At 41.1% G+C, this 11,040-nt stretch overlaps 1 long non-coding RNA gene across 2 annotated transcripts; it reads right to left on the reverse strand.

Moving 5' to 3' along the window:
• Positions 1 to 2,918: 2,918 nt before the first annotated feature.
• Positions 2,919 to 5,415, reverse strand: LOC113920230. Of its 2 annotated transcripts, none has more exons than XR_003519265.1 (3): positions 5,261 to 5,415; positions 4,716 to 4,992; positions 2,919 to 3,690 (listed from the first exon to the last, which is right to left on the reverse strand). It is a non-coding gene; the product is annotated as an uncharacterized LOC113920230 (long non-coding RNA). The 2 variants fall into 2 exon arrangements; XR_003519264.1 differs by having other exon boundaries at positions 4,488 to 4,992.
• Positions 5,416 to 11,040: the final 5,625 nt, after the last annotated feature.

An 11,040-nucleotide genomic window follows, 5' to 3' on the forward strand; every position in this document is an offset into this window, starting at 1 on the left:
TCTAAAACATGTATAATAGGACGTTGGTGAGATAGTGAGTAAAAAATCTAAATCTAAATGCCTGTGAGTTTCACATACTAATACAAATAATAAAGTTTTAAACAAAGGACACAAAAAGAGTAAAGAGCAAGTTAGGAAACATTGACTAAGAAATTAACAATCACCTCAAATTTGCTCCGCGCCATAAGAAGTGGCCAGGGTTTTTGTTAAGTTATTTAGGTCATTTAAAACTGCCACATGAACTGTAATTTCCATTTCTGTTTAAAAAAAAAAAAGGCTTTGAAAGGTAAATTGTCATTCGAAGATGACTAGAGCTTAAATCTGAGAATCATTAATGTTTATGGCTTGTGGTTTTTTTAAATATTACCCCTAGGTGGTGACGTTGAGGGAAAGGCCTGGGGGAAAATGATCTCTGGCCTCTGGGAATTCTTTGTCTCATCTACCCTCCCCTGGTCCTTTCTCCTCTCCATTCCTTACCTTTATCTCCCCGGGGTAGCAAAGGATTAGGAGTTGAGTTTCATGTATTTAATTACACACACCTGGCAGGAAAAATGCCATGGACAAGGCTGTGATCAAATGATAAGGCTACAGTCAGCGACTAATTAAGAATGCCAAGCATGGGGCGCCTGGGTGGTTCAGTTGCTAAACGACAGCCTTTGGCTCAGATCATGATCCAGGATCCAGTCCTGCATCGGGCTTCCTGCTCAGCAGGGAGTCTGCTTCTCCCTCTGACCCTTCCCCCTCTCATGTGCTCTCTCTCTTTCTCAAATAAATATATAAATAAATCTTAAAAAAAGAAAAAGAACACCAAGCATATGAGATAGTTTCATTATTTCCGAATAGTCTAATAAAGTCAATGTTTTATATATTTAATAATATAAACTCTATATGATTATGCCTATAGAGAACGAGGCATAACTGGTATATGCAAGTTATACTTTCAGAGTTTAAATCTTCTCACTTTTGGTCTGCACAACAGTGTCATCAAGGCAAAGCAGAGTTGGGGCGAAGAGAACCAAGGCCAGAAATGGCTGATGGAGCAGAAGACACATGAAAAAAGGCCCTGCGTTCCTGGTAATTAAAGGTCTTGGTGTAGAGTAGGAGGAAATAAGGATAAAATACTAAGGATGAGTAAAGGAAAAGTTGTTCGTGTTGAGATGAGAAGGAACAGAATAGGGATGGAGATGGATTTTAAAAGAAGGAATGGGTTCTGGTCAAATAGGTAGACCTGTTCTTAAGCAGAAGACAAGCTGTAAATACTTACACGCAGGTTCCTTCATATATTTTTGAGGCTAACTGAGATTTTTCCTGTTCTCATCTCTCACCTTCCCCTACTCCCTCAAAATATTTATGGTATCCGAGCTTCTTTGAACCGAGAATCAAGTTTTCCATTCCACAATTAGAGACAATGCTTGATAAGCAAACTAGCTGGCCCAGGTAACATGAAACTCTTTCTCACTAAAATGTTAATAGCTGATACTGGATCCTTTGCTCTTTTGATAGGAAGAGGAAGTAAGAATGGGAAGGCCCTGGCATGAAAAGCCTTCCCAAAGAAGGAGAGGAAAAACAAGAGAAACAAGTCATGTTTATGACATACTTATGTGTCAGGTGTTCTAAGTGCTTTGCATGAATTAACTTGTCTAATCCCCACAGCAACATATCTGAGGGACATCCTATTACTAATCACCATTTTACGGATGAGGAAACTGAGTCATAGAGAGGTTAGGAAACTTGCCTAGGGTCATACTGGTAGGGCCAAGGTTTGAATTCTGGCATTTCTAGTCCTAGTACCCATACTCTTGGCCATGGTTGAAAAAAAATTGGCTCAGAGAGAAGATGGCCCAGGAAGCAAAACTTTCCTATGTGAATGATGTTCCCTAAAGTCAGCTTGTTTACTCCTAAGTGTCAGGGGTAAGGAGGAGTCCAGTGCAGAGGTGGTTTATGTTGCCACAGCATTGTGAATCTGCTACTTACAGGAACACCAGCAGAGGTTACTACATTCAGTCCTATGGAACATTGTGACACCCTCTCGGTCCCATGTGTGTACTGGTTTGCCACCTGAATTAGTGATCCTGTTGCAGTTATTAAAGCTTCCTGTGCCTCTGAGTCCACATTTGGAAACTGGGTTATTTCCACTTGTTAGCTCTCTGACTCAGGGGAATGCAGAGGGCTAATGGGCTGATAACATGCAAAGTGCTTTGAGCCATAAACCAGGACTAACTGAACTTTTAGAGAATAGTATGACTTGGAAGTGGTATTTAAATTGACATAAATGGCAGAATATTCTCCTAGTAGCTCCTTTGGATGTTCTTGGTTGAGCTGCCTGGTCCACCATGGCTGCCTGAGTTCTTCTCTAGACTTTCACACTGAGCAGCGTTAATGGAAAACTGTCTGGTGGACCTGGACAATGCCCCTACGGCCTGGGATTGTACAAATTATGTGGAGATAAGGATTCCTAATTCAAAATAACAATCTTCCAGTCAGGACCTTGACAGCCATTGCTTATCAAAAAAGATAAAAAGAACTGGATCCACTCCAAGGAAACATTTAACTTAATTGCAAACACCATACCTTAGCATTTAATGCAAATGAGAGTGATCTAACTGACACCACCAAGGGCAGAACCAATTGCAAAACTTTAAAAAAAATAATGATTTACAAAGAGATGTGGGTAAGGAGATACCTGAGACTAAATGAATGGGGAGAGAAGGAGTCTCAGCTGTAGCTATGATTAAGGACCAACAGGCACAAAACGAAATATAAAGCTAGGGTTTTTTAAAAAGAAAAATGTGTCTGATTAATCCACACCATCTAATGGAATTTCCGTCCCATTTTTTTACAGCATAGAAATATTAGTTGTCAACCTATGTTTTCAAATAAAACAAATGACAACAGAAGGGTGATCAAAATATTTTTAATAGATGCAGTCACCAACTCAATGATACTTATGTCTTGTATTCATGTTTTTTAAGGGTCAGAGTCATACCTGAGCACAGTTATGCCCTTCCAGACCTGAGAAAGGAAGCAATCACTGTGAGCCAATAAATAAACACGACCAGCGGGAATCAAAGGGGAAATTCAGGAGCAGAAATGGGACAGCTTAAAATAGTTTACAAAAGAGTTTGAGAGCAAAGAGAGGACATTGAACAACGAAAGGAAGGTGGTAGACGGTCAAGACCGTACAGTATTTAAGAAACTACAAATCCAAAACAAGGAAAATAAAAGACCATTTTCCAGAGCGCAGTTGTGATTCAAGCCATTTCAGATAAAAGCTATGACAAATTTCCAAAAAAATTTAGGAGCAAGAAATTTGATTTTAAGATGCTAAGCCTTCCTTTTTGGCAGCATTTTCTCATATCTGCAGACACTTCCTTTTAAGTACTCAAGGCCCTACCTATTACTCACCAAAGGGAAAATATTGATGCGGATTCGTTAGTGTGAGAGTTAAGACAGGCATAATATTCCCAGGAGAATTTACAGATTAAAGCTCATCTCTAAATGAGAAGGAATTTTTAGATGGAAAGCTTGTGGAAGAGGCATGAGACCCTTCCTCACGTCCCTTCTCCCAAATCTCACTGAAGGTACATTTTGTGTTTGCCTCTGTCTTCCTTGGTCCCATTTATGACAGTGGTTGTTATCCCATTCATAAACACATCTTCACGTTGTCTTTGCCCGGATGGAAAGGGTTTCCTTTCAACAAAGAACAATGGGATTTGTGTAAGGAAAAAGTCATTTGGGTAAAATTGTGCTGTGATATTTTGTTATGTCCAATCTCTGATAAGGTCACTGAAAACCCACTAATGAGCCATAAAGTGTAAGGGAGACCAGTAGTCATTTAACAGTCCCATTTCATGTACAAATGTTCATTGCTTTTGCTGAGAATTGGGGCGTAGGGCTGATGCTCCAAGTCTCTGCGCCAAAGCTTGTTTACAAGGGGGGGAAGGATAGCTTCCTTGGCCACACTCTGCGAGCCGCCCTACTCTGCACTGCACTCAATAGGAAGAAGGGTGGAGTTAGGCACACAGGGTTTGGACAATGCTCCAGTTCTTTGCACCCCAAATATTTACTGAGACAGGTCATTCTTCGGAGATGCCAGGCCTCACCTACAAAAGGTGGCAGAGGGACAGGAGTAGAAAGAAGAGCTCCCTCTGTTCGGTAAAGATGTGCTCACTGGGTCGGGCGCCTGGGTGGCTCAGATGGTTAAGCATCTGCCTTCGGCTCAGGTCATGATTCCAGGGTCCTGGGATCGAGTCCCCCATTGGGGTCCCTGCTCCTTGGGTGCCTACTTCTCCCTCTGCTTCTCTCTCTCTCTCTCTCTCCCTCTGTCTCTCGTGAATAAATAAATAAAATCTTAAAAAAAAAAAAAAAGATGTGCTCACTGGGTCTACAGTGATTGCCAAAGCAGCAGTATAGAAATACAAAAACTGTCCGACACACCCTCTTCAAACCGATCACCCATTTAAAAACTCAGCTTCAGGGCCACTCACCTATGCACGTCCCACCCAGGCATTTCTGAGTGTCCAGGCAGCTGTTCCTGCTACCTGGAAAAGTCTTCTCCTCATCTTGAGTCTACCTTTTCTTCTGGATTCCCCTTAGCTCTCTCCACATCCCACTTCCTGTTTCAAGCCTCTCCCGGTATCCCAGCGCACAGTAATCACTTTGTGCTTCAGCCTCCTGCACCACTCGCCCAGCACTGGTAATTCTGCGGCCGTTACCTGTTTACTGCTTCAGCTCCCCATCCCCAGCACCAGACCTGCCACGTAATAGTCAACCTCCACGCTGTGCCTAGAAACGGTGACACATTCTTATTTAGACTGGTGTAAGCATCCCTGTCTCGAGTTCATGTTTATGTAAATTTTATGTAATTTTTAAACGCCGATGAAAGGTTTTTCCATGGTCAACATGTTTGAAATGTAGTACATCCTTGATATGTAGTCATTTTCAGACATCGTGGGTTTTATTAGGATGCATAAGAAACAACACTCTGCCGATCTGGGGAAAAAGGAAGAACAATCACCTATAGAGAGTGAGAGGAGCAAAGAGGATTCATACAGTCCTAAACCCACACTGGTATGACCAACTAGTCCAGTTTACCTGGGACTTTGCCAGGTTTAACACTGGAAATCCCACGTCCTGGACAACCCCTCAATTCCAGACACACTGGCACAGTTGTTCACCTACCGGGTGGCCAGTGAGCATTTTGACAAGAAGCAAATGCAAGTTTTAAAAGCTGGGCTGAGTCCCCTTTCTCCTCTCTTACCTCAAATCCTGGTGCCACAAGCTTCTCCAAGACAGTCTACTCTTCGATGACAAGTACCCAGTTCCCAGGAAGGAATCCCGGGTTTATTAAATTCTCTCGACTTCAGAAGCAGTCTCAGGCCTGGGAGGACAAATGGTCAAGGGAAAAAGCTTTATACAGAGTTCTCACAAAACAGAAACTAAAAGGAATATTTGGAACAGGAAACAGTGACCTTCATGGCATGAGTCCCAAAGGGAAAGTCAAAGGCAGAGACTCAGGAAGGCAGATGTCCAGAGTCCAGGAGAACTCCAACTCACAGCGAACATTCCATACCAGGCCTGCTAATTGGAGAGCCAGAGCAGCTGGTGTGATAATGTTCCTGTGCAATCAACCCAACTGTGACAATTCGAGTGACTACATTAACGAGAAAACTGGAACCTATGATTACAAACACATCTGAATGTTGTCACATGTAGCAGAAAGTAGTGATATATTCTGAGCGACAAAAATCTATACTACACAATAGACACATTCTGAAAAAAAAAATGGACCTCAAAGAAGCGTAACAATAACAATACCATAAATAATGGTGTATTCAAAAATCAAGCCCAGCTCTGTAGTTTGCAGAATGACAGGAATTTTTTTCCATAATAGAATGATAGCACATTTAATAATTTCAATCTGCATAATGTTTAACACAGTAACTCAGAACAATAAAACAATAAAAATATAATTGGGAAATGGAAATTTTATTGTTTGTATTTCTATACTATCACTCAAGATAAAGGTGGAGTTGATTTCTTTAAGTATAGATCTCTAGGGGCACCTGGCTGGCTCAGTAGAGTCCGTAGAGCATGCGACTCTTGATCTCAGGGTTGTGAGTTCGAGCCCCATGTGAGGCGTAGAGATTAGATCAAACAAATAAATAAATAAATAAACTTCCTGTGTACTGAGGTACAAGTGCAAGTAAGGCAACTTGGCTTAGAGCTGAAATTTAGGGTACATGGTGCAGGATATAATCTTACCACCAGAGGGTATTGTTTCCTCTTCCGGATGGTTGGCAAGTTTATGTAACCAACAAACTAACCCTAAACCAGCCCCCACTAAAAATGGGCCAGGCCAGATCACAGCAAAGTGGATTAATCTGTAATATTCCCACAAATTCCCTCTCGTCTTCTCATTTTAGAGAGAGAGCAGTTTTCTTTCGGTTGAGAGAATCAGGCTGGCAGCAAGCCAACTTACACACACACTGTATGTAGAAAACAGATCACACCCCTTGTGCTGGTCAAAACAAAGAGAATGGCCACTTAGGAAATTAGCCCAGGTGGCTAGTTCTGATTACCCCGCGAGGCAGGAGTTTCAAGGGAGTCAGAGCTCAGCGGCTAGAATGAGTGAACAGAAGGGATTTCAGGGGCAGCATGGCCTCCTGCTTGAATTTTGATGTAAGCTGATTTACAACTGAAAAAGGTCCATGTCTTGTTAGAGACCAAAAAGCCTAGGAAAGTTACCAGAGAGATTTTGACAACTTCCAAAGTCAGCCAGGGCATCTGTCCCAGCCCATCAGTATACCGAATTTAGAAAGCAAGGCCCTGGAAAGGTGCCCCAGGAAGATGCCCAAGGGAGTCAGTGTGAATCCGGCTAAACGCTTACTCTTGAAAAAGGAAGGCTTTGTCCCCTCCAGCTCGCTCAGTGCCAGAGGCTCTGTCAGGGAGACAGGTTTGAAGTGCAGAAATATGGGATATTAGGTCATCTGCCTGGCCGAAGGCAAGTTCAACAAATCCAAACTTCGAGTCAATAAGTAATTTCCGTTTTTTTAATGACCAAAAATAACACTTGTTCATCGCTAAAACTTCAAACAACACAGAGGTAAGAGTAACAAGTGTGGGACTTCCTTCTCACAGGCAGCGCACTCCCCTCAGCCCCACGCGCCAGGAATATTCCCTGTTGATGATTTGCCCATATTTTTCAGGGCCTCCAATTTCTTTTTCTTTTCTTTCTTTCTTTTTTTTTTTTTTTTTTAAGATTTTTATGTATTTGAGAGAGAGAGAGAGAGAGAGAGAGAGCACAAGGAGGGAGAGGGGCAGAGGGAGAGGGAGAAGAAGGCTCCCCATTGAGCAGGGAGCCTGACATGGGGCTCCATCCTGGGACCTTGAGATCATGACCTGAGCCGAAGGCAGATGCTTAACCGACGGGGCCACCCAGGTGCCCCCAGGGCCTCCAATTTCTGTGAATAATAAAAAAAATCAATCAGTCTTATCTGTCTAGCTCTCCATCTATCTATTCATCCCATGCATGTCTCAATTGCCCATTTGGTTTGGTCTTATTTTTGCAAAAAGGAGATGCTAAAATACATGTTCTTCAGGCGCCTGGGTGGCTCAGTTGGTTAAACGATTGCCTTCGGCTCAGGTCATGATCCCTGGGTCCTGGGATCGAGTTCCGCATCGGGCTCCCTGTTCGGCAGGGAGTCTGCTTCTCCCTCTGACCCTCTTCCCTCTCATGCTCTCTATCTCTCATTCTCTCTCTCTCAAATAAATAAATAAAATCTTTTAAAAAAATAAAATACATGTTCTTCTACGTGAGTTGTTCATTCCGTAGATCATTGAATTTTTTCAAGTCTATCTCATTCTTTTTAATAGTGACACAGTATCCCATTGTACAGACGTCCCATAACTCTATTTAGCCCTTGCTCTATTGATGGACATTTATGCTGTTTCCAACTTCTTTTTCTATTACAAAACTGCTATAATAAAAGTCTTAGTTAAAAGAAATAGTTATTGGGGCGCCTGGGTGGCTCAGTCGGTTAAGCGTCTGCCTTCGGCTCAGGTCATGATCCCAGGGTCCTGGGATCGAGCCCCGCATCAGGCTCCCTGCTCCACGGGAAGCCTGCTTCTCCCTCTCCCACTCCCCCTGCTTGTGTTCCCTCTCTCGCTGTGTCTCTTTGTAAAATAAATAAATAAAATCTTTTAAAAAGAGTTATTAATGGGTATGTTGTGTTCAGGATCATACACTGTGCTAAGCCCTCTATAGGATATTAAGATGAATAAAATATATTTTTGCCTACTAGAAGTTCACTCTCTAGTGGGGAAGAACTATACATATCTCACATATGAAAAAAAGACCTAATAATAAGTCATTATACAAATAATATTTTCAAACAAACAAAATTCTGTGCCTGGGGAGCTGAGAAAAGGGAGGCATCTAATTCTAATAGCTGGATTAGGAAAGGTTTCAGGAATTGACTTCATCTATGTAGAGATTTGCTTTAGTGTGTTTCATGTAGGGAAGTTGAGGTGGAAGCTTGTAGAACTCTTAACAAAGTCATTCTTTTCACCATGCACTGAGATACGATTTTTTAAAATAATTTTTTATTGTTATGTTAATCACCATATGTTACATCATTAGTTTTTGATGTAGTGTTCCATGATTCATTGTTTGCGCATAACACCCAGTGCTCCACGCAGAATGTGCCCTCTTTAATACCCATCACCAGGCTAACCCATCCCCCCACCCCTCTCCCCTCTAGAACCCACAGTTTGTTTTTCAGAGTCCATCGTCTCTAATGGTTCGTCTGAGATACGATTTTTACTATCTGAATTTCCCTTAGCAGATATAATTTCAGAAAGGTCTGGGAACGCTTTGTCCTTCTTCTAAGCTTATTTTGCTGGGTTTAGTCTGAAACTGAAAACTCACTACCAATATCCAACACGGTAGCGCTTTCTGCTCTAACTGCAACATTTTCTGGGTAAAAGTATGCTTTCCAAATCAAGCATGTCAGAGACTGTTGAATTATTCTTGTTACATGTGGTGTGACTGTCCAGAGGAGGATTTTATCAGTACACTAAATCCAACAATGTGTTTTAAAAAGCAAAACGTGCAATAACTCACTTGTGATAACAAATCTCTTTAGGTCGGAATCCTCCTGGCAATCTGTAAACATGCTGAAAGGAGAGTTTTTATTTTTAAGCAATCTTAATTAGCAGGTCTTTTTCTTATTAACGTCTTCAAAGTGCTTTGAGCTCCTCCCCAGATGAAAGCTTCTGTGTGCGTACAAATTATTATTATGCTCACAAAATACACACACTAAATGCAGGAAAAGTGCAAACAGTTTAACTCTGCAGCCTGCGATGCCCTTGCGACACTTTGATCTGCCAATATAGCCATCAATTATTCTATATCCTTTACTCTCTAAATGCATGCATCAAAGCATTCTCATGCACACCCTTGTAAATCCAGCTGTTTATTCCAAAATAGTTCCTCTTAATTAACCCTTGTTTCCTTCCCCTTTGTTGGCATCTGCTGAATGAGCTTTTCTTCTTTTGAGGAGAAGGTATATGTAACCTTGGCTTTGGAATGGAAAATAACTCACGTTTTTTCTCTACAAAGATGGTCATGACATAAAAGATGGGTATTAATAAAGATTCTTTGATGCCCTGGGAAAATGCATGTGATATAGTAAGTGAAAAAAAGCATGGTACAAAAATGGAGAGAATATTATCTCAGCTGTACTACCAATAATTGCTAATATGAATTGAACACAATCATTTAGCTCACCGACCTGAACGCCTTCCCTATGCAATATACTTTAATCTTCACCATGAGGTGAATTCTATCATCTCCCAGGTAGCTCGGAAAGGTTAAATGATGGGGTTCTGGCCGGCACTGTCCGGTTCCAAAGCTCACTCCCTTAGTGATGGTCATGCTGCCTTTTAACAATGACTGTCCCTGGGTAGAGAGATTTGGGATGATTTTTTTTCTCCCAACTTTTTTATACTTACACATTTTAAAAAGAATCCAAACTCGCATACTAACCACATGAATTAATCAAATAAAAATAAAGAAGGCATTATTTATGGGCGTGCTGCCTTGGGATAAACATAAGAAACATGTCATTAACTTCAGAGTTCTCTGGGTCTTTACCTCTTCATCTTTAAAATGAGGGGATTGAACCAAGAGATTTCACAGGCACCTTTCAGTTCTAATGTTACTTTAGTCTTTTAGTTCCTGATTATGCCACAGAAATGGCACTTTCCTTCAAAAATAAGTAGGTTCTAGTTCCCTAAATTTGCTCAAAGAGCTCTGTTAAGCACTGAGGGAAGAACCACAGAACTGAATGTTAAATGAATCCAGGTCGTGATTCATCTTTGAACACCAAAGAAGAATAAAGACTACTTTTGTTAATGATGAATACTGAATAACTAATGTAAAATTATTACATAATTAATAAATTATAATCACAAGTGAAGAATACGCACATTTTTCTGATCTAATTCCAGAGTAAAAGACAAGTTGCACTGAAACTCAGGGCCAGGTCTTTTTCTGACCAGGGTTTAGTTTGGACATGTCTGGCATGCAGGAGTGAGAAACCCTTTGAAACAACATGGAGAGTGGGTGTTTCCAGCTGAGAGGAGCATTTGATCTTTTCTTGGAAAATAACTACCTGCACTACAAAGGAAGGTTGCTCGTCCCCACAGAGGGACACAGGAAGCCTGTGGCACCAAGCATGAAGAAAGGACAGGACCATTTATAATACTATAAATGTTAAGATGTCTGGGAAGCATGAAGAATGTTTATTTCTGGCCACAGAGCATTATATTTATTTGTTATTCCTATTTCTGAAAGTAGATGAGTCTTTACTTTCTTTACTTGGAACTCTTCCGTGCCCAGAGTCACGGTTTTCAATGAGAGAAATGTAAAGATTTAGCATATAATGGGTGTTCAAGAAATACCAACTCATTGAAGGAAGCATATTAATAATTAAACTTCAATAAGAAGTAGAGTTTGTTTTTGTTTTTTGTTTTTTG

The sequence above is a fragment of the Zalophus californianus genome, chromosome 3, assembly GCF_009762305.2.
Source record: "Zalophus californianus isolate mZalCal1 chromosome 3, mZalCal1.pri.v2, whole genome shotgun sequence".
NCBI lineage: Eukaryota > Metazoa > Chordata > Mammalia > Carnivora > Otariidae > Zalophus > Zalophus californianus.